General features: G+C 39.8%; 1 long non-coding RNA gene across 2 annotated transcripts; it reads right to left on the bottom strand.

Annotated features, from left to right (window-relative positions):
• Positions 1-3,990: 3,990 nt before the first annotated feature.
• Positions 3,991-16,633, bottom strand: LOC117804558. Of its 2 annotated transcripts, none has more exons than XR_004629036.1 (3): positions 15,554-16,633; positions 5,734-5,835; positions 3,991-4,825 (listed from the first exon to the last, which is right to left on the bottom strand). It is a non-coding gene; the product is annotated as an uncharacterized LOC117804558 (long non-coding RNA). The 2 variants fall into 2 exon arrangements; XR_004629035.1 differs by lacking the exon at positions 15,554-16,633 and adding an exon at positions 6,343-7,242.
• Positions 16,634-19,971: the final 3,338 nt, after the last annotated feature.

Below are 19,971 nucleotides of genomic sequence, written 5' to 3'. Positions count from 1 at the left end.
CATATTCACATGGTAGCTAGGCAGCCCTCTAAGAGATCTAGTGAAAGGCCGCAAGTCTTGAGGCTGATGCTCAGAACCGGTACAAAGTCACCTCCACCATGTTCTATTCATGATGCAATTCACAAGGTCAGCCCAGATTCAAGTGGTGGAGACCTAGACAAGTCCTCTTGATGGAAGGAGCTGCAAAGGCACGTTGCAAAGTAGTGTGGATTCAGGGAGGAGAATAATTGTGGCTATTTTTGCAATCTACTGTAGAGAGGCTTTTAATTTTCATATTTGACTTTTAGAAAGTTCTGAAAAAAACTGCATTGATCATGAAGCTAGCATAGAGTCCTGCATGACATTTTGGGTTTCTCTATTCCCACTGATACATCTGGGAAAAAATTATGTTGAACTTTAGGCCTTATGAGACCTTAATTACCTACCCAGTGCTGTGAGGAAAGACCCAGTGAGGTGGAATTATTTTAGTCTCATATAATGACCTGTGAAGCTAGAACTATTTTGGAATCATTGTCCATTCCCCTATCTCCTCTCCCTCTCTGTCTCTCTTGCTGAGATGTAATGCACATGCAGTAAAATTTACCCTTTTTATTCAGTTCTATGAGTTTCGACAAAAGCATGTCATTGTTCAACCCAAAGCACAATGAAGATACAGACTTATTCCATCACTTCAAACCACCCTCCCCGACAACCAGCACCTGTAAAGTCAAGCCCACACTCTACTCCCAGGTCCTGGCAACCTCTGATCTATCTCCTGTCCCAATAGTTTTACCTTTTCCAGAATGTCGTAGCAGTAAAATCCTACATTATGTAATCTTGTGGTTCTGGTTTCTTTCCCTTAGCATAATTCCTTTAAGATTTATCCATTTTGTAGCATGGAGTGTGTTCTCTCGTACTGCTGAAAAGTATTCTGTCTGTGTTCTTTTAAATTATTCTTCAGGAAATTAACTTAGGGCAAGTTCAGAGGTAGGTTCTATTCACGCAAATATGTTTTTTTCTACTCCAAACCTTATGGAATTAGCATAAGAGCAGGAAAGAAGAAGCCCATGCAGGGGAAGAAAAGTCTTTATTTAGCCCCTTGACATGCTAGTTACTTTTCATACTTTTCTCCTTCCAGTGGTTTCTCTCCTTTGAAGTTTTTAATAAGTGCTTTTTAAAGCTAGGAGCAATTTTAAAGATCACCTAATATGACCCCATTGTTATTTAAAAGTAAATGTTTACTTTTTATCAAATTATCACAGGCAGGTAATTTTTAAAAATCGAGGAGCATTGAAAAACATAACTAGAAGTCATAGCTCCAAGGCCCACCATTTCCTTGTTCCCCACAGGCCACTCCGCTGTTTTCAATCCTTTTGTTTCTTCCATCTGGTTTTTACCTCCGTTTCTCTAGATTGTGAGCTCATGCTGATGTTTGAGTTATCCTTTCGGATGTTTTCTATTGACTGTTATGTCAGATGAAGATTTAGTTTTCTTATGCACTCTTTCCCCTCCCTCCAGACTCGTTATGTACTCATATCACAGCTGAGGGTTAAACTGACATTTGTACTTAACATGACATTATTTTGACTGTGCAAACTTTGTCCACTGCTATACCAAGTAGTCCACTATGATTGTTTTCCTTCTTGGACTTTTTCCTCTGGTGTTAACGATCTCCTCATATTTTTCATTCCCTGTTTTCTTTGTAAATATTTAATTTTTCATCCAACAACCTTTCAATACAATTTTCCATGGTGACACATTCATCAGATGATCAATCAGTTCCTTCTTTTCCCTAGAACCTTCCATTTTCTTGCTCCTGTGTTGACTGGTTGCTCTCTGGGCTTGCTGCTCTCATTCTAAGAATTCTCTTTATCTTTCTCTCTTGTATTAGTTACCCTGATGACTTGTGTCTGTTTTAATTCTTTTTATGGAGTGCATTCTCTAGTAGCTTCCAAAGAATGATTAATGAAATGTAAAAATTTTAGGTCCTTTTATACCTGAAGATGTCTTTACCCTCACAGTTGATAGTTTGGCCAAATGTAGATAGAACATAATTTTCCTTCAGAATTTTAAAGACATTTCCGCACTATCTTCTAATTTCCAATAATGCTGTTGAGAAATCCAATGCCATTGTGATTCCTGATCTTTTGTATATAATTAAAAAAAAAAACCCAACAACCTCTAAACGGTGTAGGCTCTTTATTCCTGATGTATTGAAATTTTACAGTGTTATCCTTGGATGTGGGTCTTTTTGATTCTTTGTAGCGACATTCTGGAGGTTCTTTCAATCTGGAGATCTATGTCCTACAATTTTCTTGTATTATTTCTTTGATAATTCCCTCCGTGTGCCTTCCTTTGTTCTCTCTTTCTGGTATGTCTATTAATCAGATGTTGGATCTCTTGGTTTGAGCCTCTAATTTTCTCCATCATTTCTCCTTTGATTTACCTCCTTCTCTTTTTGTTATGCTCTCTGAGACATTTCTTAAACCCTTTTTTTCTACCCATTTATTGGAAAAAAACATTAAAAATGTTTTGCTGTAATATTTTTAATTTTGAAGAATTCCTTTTTTCTGATTATTCTTTTTATAGTTCCTTCTCCCCCATGGATTTATCATTTTCAGTATTTCTAAGAATATAAATTATATTTATTTTTTGAAAATAATTTTTTCTACCTACATTGTCTCTGTTTCTTTGTTGTTCCTTCTCCCCATGTGTGTGTGTGCATGTGTGTGTGTTTTAGTATCTTTCATTTTGGAGGATTTTCTCAAATGTCAAGAGATCCTTGGTTGTCAGTTCATATTTTAGAAGGAGCTATTAAAGAGCTGATTGGAAATTCCATCTGTGGAGCTGAGCTTTTGGCTTCATTGTAAATTAGTGGAGTAGTGAGCTGATTGATTTTTATTGGTGAAATTCATATCTGTATCTCTAGGTATTTTCTCTGGGACATTCAGTTATTCCAGAGAAGAATTCTGCAATTTATTTTACTTCCTTTGGGTGGAGGGTGGTGGGGAAAGAGGAAGGCCATGGCAGTAAATCTGGTTCTCAGTGTTTTGGCAGCTAAGCATAGCAGAGGAGGTGGGGGACTTGCTGTTCATTTTACACATAATTTACTTTTTTTAATCTAGTGCTTATTCCCTGCCTTCTACTGGGCTGGTGACCCTGAGTTTGAAGCCATTCTGCTTTAATTCCTACTTGGTCCTGGGAATGAGAGAGATACACATGTGGCTGCTCAGGATAGGGTGAGGTCCTGAGGGGTTCTTTGTTCCTTATATAGACTTTTAATCAATCTCCCCATTTTTAGCCACTTTCCTCACTCCTGCATTCTATGGTAGTAAGTGTCTTAAAAATCCTATTGTTAAACAACTATACAGGCTTTCTCCATGCTGCCAAATCATTTAAACTCCTTCATTTATTTTCATATAGTATATGGAGTTTATAAATATTGCCTAATTTCATGGATTATGGCATTTGTGTTTTGCTTCTCTTATTCCTTGTTGGTTTTTGGTGATTTCTTAGAAGAAAAAGGGGCAGGAAAAGACTACGCTGTTATCTTAAAATGGAAATCTCTAATAGCACGTTTTAATTTTGATGCATATTCTCAAATTGTCCTCCACAGAGTTTGCACCAATCTATATATAACTATATAAAAGTGTCTTTCCTGGGGCCCCTGGATGGCACAGCGTTTAAGCGTCTGCCTTCAGCTCAGGGCGTGATCCCAGCATTATGGGATCGAGCCCCACATCAGGCTCCTTCGCTAGGAGCCTGCTTCTTCCTCTCCCACTCCCCCTGCTTGTGTTCCCTCTCTCGCTGGCTGTCTCTATCTCTGTCAAACAAATAAATAAAAAAATCTTTTTAAAAAAAGTGTCTTTCCTATATCATCACCATCTTAATATGCTTACTTTCAAAAAAGGATTTTATTTACTTTATTATTATTATTTTTTTTTTTAGAGAGAGAGAGATGGAGTGGGGAGAGGCAGACAGAGCAGGAGAGAATCTCAAGCAGACCCCGGGTGCTGAGCACGGAGACCCATGCAGGGCTGGATCTCATGATCCTGAGATCATGTGACCTGAGCTGAAATCAAGAGTCTGTTGCTTAACCGACTGAGTCACCCAGACACCCCAATATGTTAACTTTTTAATCTTGGTCAATCTTTGTGAAAACTGAAGACAGCACAATTTTAACTGTATCTTTTGTAAAGGGCAATAAGACCTCACTCATTCTAAATGTAGTTGTTCAGTAAATACATGCCTTTGCATACAGGTGTGTAGATAAATTACTATAAATTCCTCTTTGGAAAATATCTCAAAGCGTTCACTTTTCTGACAGTAGATTGTCAGGAGAGTTGTACTTATATGTGAGAAATTGCATACGAGTAGGCTTGTTTATATATAACGAAGGGCCTGGGGAAGTGGAATTTGAAGAACTCTGGACCCTGTCACATTATTCCTTAGTTTGCCCTCTTAGAGTTTCCTCCAGGGAGGCAAGTATAGGTGATGAAAAGGGGTGGGGACACTTATCCTACATTATGCTTTCTTCTCAGGTTCCTGACTTCTGAGCTCTTAGTTTTACACAGTATGTTTCCTCTAAGCTGTTCAAGGTGGTCTATTATCTCTTTAACTGTGAACATTTCATAAACTGCACAATAGACCCGCCATTAGATACTAGGCTAAAGGGAAATATGCACAGAAGCGAATCCAAATCTCTGGCCTGCTCTCACTGAGGGTTGTGGAAGGTGTTTAGCTGCAAAAGATCTGATTCGGAAGTTATCTATCCTCATGTTTAAGAAATGTGAAGGGATTGGATTTTCCATTTGATGGTCAATTCTCCACCAGGGTCCTTGTCTATCTGGAAAGATAAAAGACACTATTGGAAGGTATATAAGAGAGAGTTGCCTCATTTTAACAAACTTAGTACACCAAGTTGTGAAAACAGTTTGCCATTACTTGGAAGAACTGCTTCTTTGCCCTTTATTAACCTTTTACGACAATTTTTATACCTAATTCCCAATTCCTAGCTCGTATCTGTGGCTTGGTTGGGTAGGTAATCTCAGTTTGGGGAGAGGTTAAGGGAGTAAACAAAGAGGATTCCTGTTTAGTGTGGCATACTAGCCACATAAACATCCTGGCACCATCTCTTACTTTTTTTTTTTTTTTTGAGCCTTAATGACTATACTGTCTTTTAAGGGTTACTTGCCTCAAAAATTTAAATGGGTCTTTAACATTCTGAAAAATTTATAAAACAAACAAAAAGGCTGGTTTCGTTTAAAGGTGTTTATGGTTCTGAATCTACTTTACTGCATTTCATCACCCTCATAAAAAGGCAAAATGGAAATAGACCTCCTAGTTCCTTGGTATTAGAGGAAAAAACACAACACACTTTGCTAGACTTTTCTAGGTGGAGTATAGACAGGGATCTATGCCTTACATTTCAGGGAAGTTTCTAAGCATAATTTTTAACTTCCCTAGTGAATGCCTAACACCTGTGTGTCTCCAATGCCACACTGTATTTCTACCTTATTTAAGAGACACCCAGCAATTCCATCAATAAGGTTTTTTTTGTTGTCACTTGACAAGGGAACAATACGCTGACAGACTAAGCCCACAATAGATTCTATCAATCAAGCACTTTGGGAAATCAGAAATGACAATGAAACCCACTGCATTAAATAACCCATGGTGCTGGGAATTAATCAGAAATCTGGTGTTGTTGAAAATAAATGAGTTTTTAATAAATTAGATTTGAGAATTACTTACAAGCTGCGGATTATGGGTCTGTGCAGAGGCAGCTTCTGATTCATCGGGAAATCTGCAGGGGGTAACTGCTGCTAAAGTAGGCAGGAAAATATGCTCATTCCCCTGGAGAAAAGGAAAAGGAGGTTGGTTGTCCAAAGATGTGCCAGCCTCTCCTCTCCTGCCCATTCCCACACCGGCCAGGCCAGATCTTCGCTGGAAGCCCCTACGTTCTCTGTGTTGACATTGATATCCAACAAAGAAACATCTTTCCTACTTAGTGCTCTTACATGAAACATCTGCTTTTCATCCTAGATTTAAATTACCTGAAGTTTCAGAGTAAATTATTTAAAATATGATGACACTCAACTTCATAATTAAATTAATTGATTTGGTTTGGGAGACATTCAATTAACGATCTTCAATAGGCAGCAAGATCTGGCCTGCCATAAACCCTGACAATCGATTAGATTGAACTCAAGATGATACAGCAATTCGTTATGGAGTGCCTACTATGTGCAAGATCCTATGCTGTGTATTAGGGATATAAAATTGCCAAAGATCTCCCAAGGATCTTAGAATCTTATGAGGAAGTTGGATCTGAATACAAAGCAAGGTGTCTTAAGTACTCACCTGAAGTAACAAATTCCTGCAGAATGGCAGAGGAGGGACAGGAAATTCTAGGTTGAGTTGTTTGAGAAGACTTCACGGGTAAGAGGGTGTTTGGAGTGGATGCTGGATGACTAAACTGATTACAACAGTTGAGGGAAGGGTTAAGGCATTCCAAGCAGGTGGAACAGTATGAGCAAATGCTAAGATGTAATCTTGAAAATGCAGGATAAATACAGTTAACAACGCTATATTATAAACTTGAAATTTGCTAAGAGAATGAATCTTCAGTGTTTTCACCACACACAAAAAGGAAGGAAAAGGAAAGGAAATGGTAAATATTGATGGATATGTTAGTTAGCTTGATTGTATTTATTATTTCACAATGTATACATATATCAAGACATACATTCTTAAATACATACAATTTTTATTTGTCAATTATACCTCAATAAAGATGGAGGGGAAAGAAAGTGCGGGTTATTTTTGAAAATTGTAATTAATTTGTTCATCCAACAAGCATTGAATGCCTACTCTAGCTCAGCTTCTGTATAACGAAGCTGAATGTAAGGTTGAGGGAGGCAAAGAAAAGTTTGGAAATAGAGATTGAAGCACCAAGAGTTCACATAAAATATTTATTTTTATTTTGTTTAATGTTGTTTTCATAAATGGGGTTATACTGAGCCTATTTCTCTGCCACTGTTATTGGGAAGAAATTAAATATTATTGAGGGTCAGAAATAGAATTTCTAGGGCATTCTACAATATACCTGACAAGTATTCCACAAAAGAGAATTTCTAAATCTTTATTCTTGACTTTTGTCCTGAGTTCCAGACTCTTCAGGTTTCAGTTGATTGCCGGGCATCATTTCTTTCTTCTTTTTCTTTCTTTTTTTTTTTTTAAGTATCTCTGAAGGAAGTCTGATTTTTTTTTGTTTCAAGTTTTTATTTACATTGGTTTCAGGAGTAGGATTTAGTGATTTAGCTCATTACAAGTGCCCTCCTAAATACCAATCACCCATCTAGCCCATCCCCTGCCCACCCCTCTCCAGCAACTCTCAGTTTGTTCTCTATAGTTGACAGTCTGTCATGGAACACCTGGGTGGGTCAATTGGTTGAGAGTCCAACTCTTTATCCTAGCTTAGGTCTTGATCTCAGGGTTGTGAGTTCAAACCCTGCATTGGGTTCTGCGCTGGGTCTGGAGTCTACTTTAAAAAAAAAAAAAGGGAAAAAGAGAAGAGTCTCTTATGGTTTGTCTCCCTCTCTTTCCCCCCTTCCCCTATGTTCATCCGTTTTGTTTCCTAAATTCCACATATGGTACTTGTCTTTCTCTGACTTGTTTCACTTAGTGTAATACAGTCTAGCTCCATCCACGTCATTGCAAATGGCAAGATTTCATTCTTTCTGATGGCTGAGTAATATTCCATTGTATGTATACACCACAGTTCCTTGATCCATTCATCAGTTGATGGACATTGGGGCTTTCTCCATAATTTGGCTATTGTTGGTAATGCTGCTATAAACATTGGGGTGCATATGTCTCTTCGAATCAGTATTTTTGTATCCTTTGGGTAAATACCTAGTAGTGCCATTGCTGGATTATAAGGTGGTTCTGTTTTTAACTTTTTGAGAACCATCCATACTGTTTTCCAGAGTGGCTGCACCAGTTTGCATTCCCACCAAGAGTGGAAGAGGGTTCCCCTTTTCCTACAGCCTCACCAATACCTGTCGTACCCTGTGTTATTAATTTCAGCCAGCCTGACAGGTGTGAAGCAATATCTCACTGTAGTTTTGATCTGCATTTTCCTGATGATGAATGATGTTGAGCATCTTTTCTTGTGTCTGTTGTCCATCTGTATGTCTTCTTTGGAAAAATGTCTATTCGTGTCTCCTGTCCATTTCTTAACTGGATTATTTGTGTTTTGGGTGTCGAGTTTGATAAGTTCTTTACAGATTTTAGATACTAACCCTTTATCAAATATGTCATTCACGAGGCATCATTTTTATGTAAAACTTAATATGCTTCGTTCATGTCTCCTCACCCCTGTCCTTGACCCTGGCCCACCTTGACTACTCTCTCCCTTCCCTGCCCCTGAATTTCTCTATTTCTCTTACCTTATTATATAAGCTGTCACTCTAAATTTCTTCCTCCACTACATCGTTAGATTGTTGAACTCAAGACAAGGACGTGGCTCCTCTTAAACCCTCCACATGTCCTGTGTAGAGCTTGTCTACCTTTATCTTGGGTAGAAATAGGAACTTTCTCTTCCAAAGCAAATCTATTCCACAGGACTCACCCCAATTTGTATCACCTTAGTTATTCCCAAACCACTCAATATTTTTAGCCATTTCCTCACTATATTGTAAGTTATTTGAGGGCAGGGACCACATTTATTTGTGTTGATATGCCTCCTGGTGTCCCATTATTTGTAGAAAGAACTTAACACTCAGTAGGAGACCAATGGCTACTGTTGATGTTTTTGCTCTCACTGTTAATTGTGTCTGGAGTAAACCATGTCTCAGCTTGGGCACCATCTGAGTTTACCAGACAAACTTCAACATGAGAACGAAGTTTGGAACTGTAATATTCAAGATGGATTCCTGTTGTGTCAGGGCTCCCCACTGGGAAAATTGCTTTCAGTTCAGCCAGTTTTTAACTGCTCTGTCAGCTGACATGAATATGCAAAGGAAAAAAAGGCCATCGACAGATCACAGGGTGGCTTGGTGATTAGGCATTAACAGACAATCAAAGTTTGGACAGACCGAGTCTTCAAGTGCCGCAGGTATCAAGAAAATGTACTCAATCGTTCTGATTTCATTGAAATGACTGTTAGACAAGACTGAAAAATACTTGATTATAACTATCCCTTTGTGGGTCTTTTCCACATTCATTTGGAAGAGGTATGGCAGCTCGTAAAGAACTGCGACTTCCTTGCAAGCCAGAGGGCTTAATGAAGAACTAAAGATATTGCAAACTTGTAACTGAAATAATAGAAAGAAAATTGAATTATTCTTCCCATATTAAATGCATATATTTCTGAGCGTTTCTGCCAAAATGCCTTTGCTAACCCGTGGCGTGAAATACACTTTGTTTTCACATGGGTGCATTAAACAAAGCTGGGGCTCTACCAGAACTGCTTAGGAGGGAACAGAAACCATCAGGATGAAAAAGCACGCTCGACGTATGGTTCCATCCGCTCTAAATTGTATCACAGCTGCTTCTGGTACCATTAGATGGAACACTGGGCAATTTATAGAAGTCATTTTTAACAATTTGATTGTTGGTATATATCTGCCGAATTGATTGGTTGCGGAGACAGATCTTTATTTTTGTAATAGCAATAACATCCTTCGCAGATTACTGCTCAATTTATTCCTCATGCTAACATTACCAACCAGCATCTATCAATTTATATTGGAAAAATATGTTCTTACTTCTTAATTATCTGTTTAATTGTAGGGAGACTAGAGTCCCGTGATGCCCTGATTTGCCAGCACTGGGGAGGCTGCCAGAGTCAATGAGAGTCTCTTAGTTTGGCTTCTAGAGAGCTCTGGGCAACCTCATGGTATTAACATATTATACACATTTAGCCCTGTGTATAATAAGGCTCTCATACCCTGAATCTCAGCCGGTAGCACAGCCTGCTCTTCGGCGCCCCAGCTGAAGTCTCTGCAAGCCAGCAAATGGCTTCTCCCATTGACCTACTTTCCTGCTGCTCTAATCTTGCCAGCTCTTGTGTCAGGAATCCTGGGGCTGACACCCTCCATGGGGTCTCACTTGGGCCTCTTTGGAGAGTGACTGATGGGAGGACAGGACTGGCCAAATTTTGTGGCAGCTCCCTGGGGTAAATTATGGGCCTCATTTTTGACCAGTGGGTTCAGATTGGTAAAAATGGAAATTAAATACATTTTGCTGGTTTCGTCTTCACCCCAGCCACCACTACCACTCAATATAAACGTATATCTATGTAATCAATGTGCATTAGAAAGCAACATCTGTGACTAAGTCATATTTGCCTGCTCTTTTATTTTGAGGTTTCCTTTATTTTTTTATTCATTGTATTAATTATGGTAAAATAGATGTAACATAAAATTTACCGTTTCAGCCATTTTAAGTGTATCATTCAGTGACATTAAGTACACACACTCACATTATTCTGCAATTGTCGCCACCATCCATCTCCAAAACTTTTTCGTCTTCACCAACTGAAACTCTGTATCTATTAGACAATAATTCTCCATCTCCCAATCTCTGCCCCCCAGGCCCTGACAAACTCCAACCTACTTTCTATCTATAAATTTGACAGCTCTAGGTTCCCTGTATAAGGGGAATCCTACAATATCCACTCTCTAGTGTTTGGGTTCTTTTATTTAGCATAGTATCTTCAAGGTTCATCCATGTTGTAGAACATATCAGAATTTATTTCCTTTTTAGGGTCGAATAATATCCTATTGTATGGGTAGACCATATTTTTCTCATATCCATCAATGGACATTTGGGTTGTTTCTGCTTTTTGGCTACTGTGATTTTTTTTATGGTGGTATGGGGGTATGTGGTCACCATGAGGTTTACATAGAACATCATTTCATTTACCACAGCCAGAAGTGGTAATTCCTGATTTCTCCCTGGCAGCCGATGTGAATGCATGAAAATCATCCCTGACTTTGAGACCCTGGCAGAAGATAAAGGCTGAGCATAAGCCCCGTGGTCAAAGACCAAAAGCCAGAACTGTGATCATGGCCTCAGTAACTTTGAACTCCATCAATACTGTGGCAGGAGGAGGCAGACTTGGTCCCAAGTGGGATCCAAGATCAAATAAAGACAGCCCTCTCTCTGTTAAGGAGGAAAGTTTGGTTGGGGCCTGAAGCCCTCTCAGGGATTATAATCACTCTTTTCTAAATCACTCTGGTGTTTTATTGTTCTTTTCATCACAATCATCACCATTATTTTAGATCATTACCATTTCTGGCATGCTTACTATATACAAAGTAAATGATAAGAAATTTACTTGAATTTTTTCCGCTTTGTATATTTTTAACCTCACTGTTGATTGGAGGCAGAATACTCTTTGGAACCAGACTTCCAAGTTCCAATCCCACTAACTAATGGCTTGAACCTCTCTATCCCTCACTTTACTCATACAAGAAGGGACAATAACGGTATCTTGAAGAGTTGTCAGGATTGAATTAGATCATCCTTGGAGAGCATTAGAATCATACCTAGCACAGAGTTAGTACTTAGCTAAGTTAGTTCTTACTTCTCCATCTTAAAGATAAAGAAACTAAGACAAAGCAGGTTAAGAAACTTGCCTGAGGCCACACATTCTGGGTCAGCTTTGTAGATGCTTTCTCAGCTTCTTAGATGCTTACTCTGCTGTCCATGAAGGAGGAAATAGAAAAAGCTGTATTTCAGCCCTTTATATACATTACAAATACGTACCCTCCCCAAGATATATTTTGTGTTAACCAGCCTACCTCTACTTTAAGTTGCAAAGAGAAGATAACACAGAGTTAAATAAAATTCCTGCCTCTAATTTTTACTGACCTAAGGCAAGTAGATATCTGAAACGCTGATATATTGATATCTTCTGTGTACAAACACACAGAGAGCATGGAGATTCCTTATCTCACCCTCTGCTAAATATCTATTCTCAACATTCCCAGTCACTGGAAAGCGAACTATTAATCCTTTCTCCTATCTCACCACCCTCATCACTCTCCGCAAATTGGTACATGAGAGATAGTGAGTGGAGATGGCAATTCACAGAGCCGAAATGATCTCCACAGGTATTCCTTCTGAGGAAAGCTGCCCATTCCCCAAGAAGAAGGACCAGATGAGTCCTGCTCAAGTGCATTTCAAAGTCATCACAGCGAAACTCTTTTACATCTGGATCATTTCAACATTACCTTTAATAGACTTAGCATTTAATTTTCTTGGACTTGACTCACATCAGAAGCAGTTTGATTTTATTCTCCCTCTCATCAAACCTCTTGCTGTGGTTGATGCTGATTGGTTATTTGCAAGTGGGCGTGGCCCATCTGACCACAGGAAAGCAATAGGGCTGGAGTCTGAAAGCAGACAGTTTCTTGTTTTAAGATATATTTACTTAGTTGAGAGAGAGAGAGAGAGAGAGAGCAGCAGGGAGGGGCAGAAGGTAAGGGAGAGAGAGTCTCAAGCAGATCACTTGCTGAGTACAGAGCCCATGGCGGGGCTTGATCTCATGAACCTGAGTGTCTGAATGCAGACAGTTGGGGCTTTTGTCTTTTTTTTTTAATTAATTAATTTATTTTAGAAAGAGAGAGAGCAGCAGGGAGGGGCAGAGGGTGAGGGAGAGAGAGTCTCAAGCAGACTCCATGCTGAGCGCAGAGCCCAACACTGGGCTCTATCTCAAGACCCTGAGATCATGACCCAAGCCAAAACCAAGAGTTGGAGGCTTAAGTGACTGTGGTAGTGAGGCGCCCCTGAATGCAGTTTTAAATTGAGACTACATTCTGCCTCAGTTGTGATGGGTCCCTAGACATAGATGTGAATTCATCTTTGAAAGGTGATACCAGGTAATATAGACATGGTGGAATGTAGGTGAACTCTTTAGAGTTGGTTAACAAAAGACTGGTGGGCAGATGTCTAGATTTTATGAAAACTTTTCTTGCAGAAAACGAGGTGCTAGATGAGAGAGTGAAGTGTAAAGTTTCTTTTAATATCCACATTTTCTGATTCTATAGGCAAGAGATGGAGTGTGTGTATTGGGGAGAAGATTATGTCTAGGTCAGGGGTTTGTAAACATTTTCTGTAAAGCGTCAAGTAGTAAATATTTTAGGTTTGCAGACCATGTGGTCTCTGTCACAAGCTCTGCCATTATAGCAGGAAAGCAGCCACAGACAAGATATAAACGAATAGTCATGGCTGTGTTCTAATAAAACTCTGTTTACAAAAACAGGTTGTGGGCTGATTCAGTCTATGGGCCAGAGTTGGTCAGCCCCTGTACTAGGCTCTTTGCTAGGCACTTTTATACATTATCTCAATTGCTCAGACTGAATGTAATGTGCAGTCCAGTGATGCTAACCTAGTTAAGTTACATGAACAAGGGTAAAGAGAGATTTTTCTCATGCATCAAGTGAGGAATAATAGACTTCCACAAGAACATCCAATGCTAGAAAAAAGTAAAGGAGGAATATCATCAGAGTTCTAAGAGAAAGAAAGTGTGACCTGTGAACATTACACGACCCAAGAAGCATTCCTGTAAAAAGCTACAGCAGACTCTTTCACATATGAAGTAACTCAAAGAATACAGACTCACGAGCATTTCCGAAAAAACTGCAGATAACAAAATTTCACATTGAGGTAAATCAAAATAAAGAACCTAAGAATGGGCATTCCATGATCAAAGGACTGGTAGAAAGCATTAAATACCTTTGAATAGAGAGTCAAACTAGAGCCAAAGCCAAATTCCAAGGAACTATGGGAATTACATGTACAGAAATTAAAATGAAAGTTACAGATGTAGACAATGTAAAAAAACCACACAGCAAACGCAGACCAGGATGTGGGCAAAGGCAGCTGGGAGGAACTGAGAGAGTACTCATGTCTAACAGAGAAATATGTGATGACTCTACCTGCCTAATAGTTTTCATATTCTCATCTTAGCTTTGAAGGGATCTTTCAGAAAATGGTTTCTATGGCAGGCGAAGGACGTAATCATTTGAAGGTCAACAGTGCTTCTGTTTCACGTCCATTAAAACCAAGCAAAATTAAGTTTAATTCTTTTAACTTAAAATAGCATCTATAGTGTGAGCTCATTTAAAAAAATGTATTTCCCTCTATTTCTACGTCCATGTTTGCATTTTAAAAAGATACCTTGGGTGACAAAAAGGGTTTGTGTTATCCTAAATAAAGAATAGAATTCTGGGATGGAGGGATTTGAGCTGTTTCTAAATTTCCTTTTCTTTCTTTCTTTCTTTCTTTCTTTCTTTCTTTCTTTCTTTCTTCCTTCCTTCCTTCCTTCCTTCCTTTCTTTTTTTACATTTCCACTAATTGAATTTACATGCTGAGGAAGTAAAAATTTTTTATAAAATGATGGAGTGGTTTTCATAAAGATGGGAAAGAAAAAGAAAAGAGAATCAAACATGTTAGCAGTAGTTAACTTTTGGTGAGGATACAAAAAAGATTGACTATTTCATTTGTTCATTTATATATTAAAACAACCAAAGAAACCAACATAAATTTGTAAAAACATAGAAGCCATAGAACAAACATTTTCGAGGAAATAATGGTCAACAGTGCCTACTCTAAAGAGAAGTTAAATAAGATCAAGACAAATATAGCCAATAGGAAAGTCACAGTTGACCTTAATGAAACCAATTTCAAGGGAATGATAGAAGCAGAAGCCAGAGAAATAAGTGAAGGTGGAGGGAGTAGGAAGCGAAGAAGTGGAGATTCTGAGTTTAGGTAACTCTTTCCAAAATAAGTCATTCTTCCTCAAAAACACCTCTTAGGATAGATGATATTTCCTCTATTCTTATGGAGAAATTGAGGTTTATGGTCCTTAACCAAGGTCACATGGCTGGTAATTTCTGAGCCAGCGTCCCAACCCAAGTCTGTCTGATTCTAAGCCTATTCTCTTTCACTGTACCATGATTTGTGTGAAATTGTGGTTGAAAGTTTTGGTTGGATGATAGGACTATCCTGGCCATACTGAACGGACGAGAGCAGACACTCAGTGGACAGTACCGATTGAACTGGAGTTGACTAAACATGAGCCTAAATCTTCTGGGAATTTTTATTAGAGCTACAGGATACAGTACTCTTTTTTTTTAAGGCACTTGAACTGAGGACAATTAAAATGGGTCGAGGTAGCCACGTTTGTCCTTGTGCACATAAAGAGGCAGAGAAAGCTGGTTAAGAGAGACAGCTAGTTGGAAGAAGGCAGAGACGGAGATGGAGATGGGGGTGGGGTGATGTCATGCAGGGAAAGGGAAAGTGAAAGGCCATGCGGTTCTAGAAAGGGAAAGGGACAGAACGAAGTAGAGAGAAGCTGCTTTGACTCATGGTTTTCCAGTGCTTGTTCTGGCAAAGTCCAGCGGCACTTTTTTTATTGAGCTTATTTCTATTCCTGCCAACCCATTAGTCTTGATTAGGGTAGGAAAGTAAGAATTTAGTCACATCAGAGAAAGACTGATGGAGGTGTGAGAGCTGAAGGGTGACCTGACATTGCCAAGGCGCTGGGCCTGCTACTCACCAATGGATTGTTGGATGGACTGCTTACCCATCAGAGTGTTCCAATTATACTGAATAAAAAGAAGTCTCCTGAGAAATATAGTCCTGATTCCACTTCCCAGATACTTTCCTCCCTCTCTGACTGGGCCAAGAGAATCTCAGAGCATGAAACTTTTACAAAAGGATATGACAGGAAGCATCTGTAGCGTAAAGGCCAGTCATGAGCTCTTAAAGCCCTCCTGAAGTTGCATTGAATCCTCCTCTCTTGAGAGGACCCGGGAGGATTCCCAGCCTGCTGTGAATGTGTGAGCCATACCCTAATGCTTCTCGGTCTTTGAGGACTGTGGTCTTCTCAAGTCCCCTTACTGCTCCATAGTGGGGTTTGGAGAACATAAGTTTTCCCATATTTACTCAGTCCCAGTCCTTCAGGCAGCAGCTGGAGGAGGAGAGCATTTATTCATTTCATTTATAAGGAAGAGTTCACTTCATTTATAGCGAAGAGTTGGCATTAGAGAGACTCACGACATTCATTCATTCATTCATTGTTCATCATTGTCATTCTCCTGGAACGTCTCATGTACTTAATCCATTGGTAAATAGGTGAAGATAGTAAGATCCTGAGTTTAAACTACTATAAGTCATTTGGCATTATTCGGATTCAAGATAATAGCTGTTAATCGAGCTGTGGGCTTCATAAGTTGCTTGATAGGGATCCACTAGCATCAATACTTGAAGGTGATGTCCTCACAAGGCATGGTCCACTCCACAGGAGACTGGAGGCGCCATCCTCTTTCCAGACGTTTGGAGTAGCTCCATTTGTCAGATCCTCTCTCGTAAGGACCCAGTGGTTGTGGAACTTTCCAGCGGGGAACTGATAATTCAATGCAGTAGAGGAACTTCTGTTCTCAGATGTGGTGTGATGCAGATGCTCTTCCTTGATGCATTTTATACCCTCAGCTATCACTTGCTGCACATGAGATCGTGTCCTCTGTATAACGAGCATCTAGTGTCCGAGCCAATGTGCGCGACTTGGCTGATGCCAACTTAAACGCTACGATGCATTACAAAGTGCTTCGTGCCGCCCCAGGTCGTGTCCCCTCCATCACAGCTTAGGTGGATAGAGTACAACATAACAGGATGTGGCAAAGCTGGGTGATGTATAAAGCAGCGTTACGTGTCCTGCCTGCAAAGCAGTGCTCTCAGTGGGAGCCGCACATCACAGCAGAAAGCCCTGCTCTCATCCGATCCTGCGTCTGTCTGTGGACTGGGGGAAGCTGGCTTGCAGAGGCTCTCAACGCCTTAGAAACTACTGTTCAGTTCTAAGTGAATTTTACCCAATTCTATCAGCAATTGCTTTCAAAGAATCAGCCTGAAGCCAACCTAAAGCTACCTCAGGGGAGCTAGGAGCCTGGAATTGCATATCTGTAGTTAGAAATTAGGCATGTGTGAGATCTTGGGTTTGCCTTGACTTTTGAAGGCTGTTATGGGGGCAACTTCCGATATAGCTTCTGCAGGTGTTTGCCAGCTTTGCATTTCGCTCTGAATATGATCAAGTGGGTGATACCAAAGAGTCTACTCTTGGTAACAGCAAGACCACCGTTAGCCTAGAAGTTGCCTTTTTGTAAATTAGAAAAAGGCACAGCTTTTGCTACCTGGTGCCTGGAAGACTGCTCATTCTGACAATAGCAGCTTGCTATCCAGGGCCCCAACACCCCCCGCCCGCTCTTAGTCATTCGAAAGGATCTCTAACCTGTCTCCCCCTTGGTCAAGTTACCCTTGTTTCTTGCCCATTGGCATTGCCCATGGCTATGTTCATGCAGAGCCCACTTCAGAGAAAACTTACACGAAGGGGATGTTTAAATTCCAAGCTGTTCCAGAACATCCACTCACTCTTGCAGGACTAAAGTACACCAATATATGTCCACAACAGTGAAGACAATGCTGTGGGTTCTCACTGAATACGAGATACTGAATCATGATTATTAAATGAGGTGTTAGTCTTTATACATAATCAGCTTTCCTAATCACAAAAGTGGTGTTTATTAAAGAAAAATTAAAACGTACAGAAAGTATAAAGTAGAAAATTAAAATCACCTATTATATATATATTATGTATATATATATACATATATATATATGTATATATATATATAGTATGATTACAAATGCCCCTCTGACTTAGTAACTTATCCAAAGTAAATCATGGGGGAATGTTAATAATATTAAAATAAGTGGAAAAAGGAAGGGCACAAAATTATATATATTTTATATATATATATTTTTTAATGAATTAAAATGGAATACAACAAAAAACTTAGTTCCTCAGTCTCACTAGTCACATTTCAAGTGCTTACTAGCAACATGTGTCTATATAGATCATTTCCATGATCTCAGAAAGTTTTGTGGATAGCGCTGCTCTAAACGATGCCTCGTTGGAGTAGAGTAAATGCATACCCCTGGCATTCTGGAGCCTTCCCCAGAACTTTCTCAGGGAAGAAATTTCTTTGAAGACTCTTGTTTTCTTTGAAAAGCTCATGTGAATTTTTCATTTTAAAATAGAATGCATACACACTTGCTTTAATGTAAAAACATGATTTTAAATACTGAACACGGAATCAAAAGGACAAGCCAAAATGGTGTTAGACTTTCCCTGTTCTTTTTCATGTCACAGCTGGAGGAACACGCCTGTGGGGCCTGGAGGGTATTGCTCTCCACTGCCTGTCACCATGGCAAGCCTCTCACAGAATTTTCCCCACATACCCAGTGAGATACTGTAAAACACAGGGAACATTTAGGGCCATTTCAGAAGGTCTTTCTCATGCTTTAACGATGCTGTGACAACCTGGCTGGCTGAGAAGGTGCAGACTGAACTTGTTGACCAGATAGAAGATTCCTTGTCTGATCCCTGAGGTCTAACATTCTCTCTGAGGATGCCGTTCCCAGGGAGATCACTTCAAGCCCAGCACTGAGGTTTGTTGCCTTAGGCCAGAGGCTTTCAAAATCACTTGAAGAGGTTATTAAACATGTAAATTCCCAGATAAGCAAGAGGCTGGAGTAATTATACTACATGTGGTCCCCGAGCAATGTTACTTACTAAGCACCTACTGTGTTGGGTATCACGGCAGGCAATGGAAATATAAGGCAAGTAGTCATTAACTTCTAGAATCCTAAGATTAGAAGCAACCTCCAAAGCATATACAATCCACATCTAAGCCTTAAGTGGCTTCAGTTATAATCTCTAGTCTGACCCTCCTTCCAGCGCGTGAGATTGGGGTTGTCTGTTCATGATTTGGTCTGTATTTTTTTTTTCAAAAGTAGTGCTTTCATTTAGCGAAGGGTGCTTAATGATTTCCAACAAAGAAGATGTCCAGAATGAGAAGAAGAAAAATGGAAATTTATGCAGAGCATGGAAGGGGACTAGGTTGGGATTTATGGCCTCTTCGCTGTTCTCACGGCTTCCAGGGAATTAGATCGAATGTCTGGGTCGTCTCCTTCTCTAGAACCTAAAATGTCCAAATGTGTGCTCTGTTCAGTTCCTCATCCTGTAGCTGAGGCTTTATTTCTTCTTTGTGCTCAGGAGAGATGGAAACAGCAAATTTCTATCCTGGGGGGGAAAGAACTACTCATAATGTCGAAAATCTCTATTAATGTCTTATGCAGATTTATGGCCCAGACTAAATCTCTGTTTTCTCACCATCCCCGTAGGTGCTGTTTTCCAACTCAATCACTCTTGTTTGTTTCTGGAACATTTCCGACTAATCCATGCCCATTCTAGAGTAAATGGGATGACAGAATAAGGTCTTAACCAGAGCTACAGGGTTGGAGTCCATCAAAACCGCACCAAGGCCAATTTCAATTCCAATTTCTACTGGCCCATTGGTTTTTCTCTAACCTGGGGCCTAACACCTGTTGTGTGTGTGTGCGTGTGTATGTGTTGTGTTGTGTTGTGTTGTTTTGTTTTGTTTCACCCCTGATCAGACCCCACTGTTAAGATTCTCTCAGCATTCGACTGTTGCAGATATATCATACATAGGAGTTGTTATTGCAAATATTTGTTTCGATTAATTAGCAATGGCCTTATGATGAAGCCTGATTGCATTTTTCTATTGTAACCATGTGGTAACTCTAGCCCCTGGGCGATGCACAGCCCAGCAACAATCCTTAACGATCCTCTTAATTACACAGTTGGGGTACCCATTCTGTCTAAAAAATCTGCTTCATAATTACAAAATCACCAGCCCAGCCAGCCGTGTTGACCCATCCATCGCTTGCATTCCACTGTGTCCTTAAAATGTGTGCTGTCTTCTCTCCAGATCACCGGGAGGCTTCAGAAACTGGGGAGTGCAGAGTGCAGCTGCTCCTGTAATAAATGTCTTTGCCTCTCTGCCCAGGGCTGCTCCACTGCTGGACTTCCTCCTTTACCTCCTGCCATCTTTTCCT

This window comes from Ailuropoda melanoleuca, chromosome 1 (assembly GCF_002007445.2).
Source record: "Ailuropoda melanoleuca isolate Jingjing chromosome 1, ASM200744v2, whole genome shotgun sequence".
NCBI lineage: Eukaryota > Metazoa > Chordata > Mammalia > Carnivora > Ursidae > Ailuropoda > Ailuropoda melanoleuca.
The sequence above is the reverse complement of the archived record's forward strand: the minus strand, read 5'-3'. Positions and strand labels throughout refer to the sequence as shown.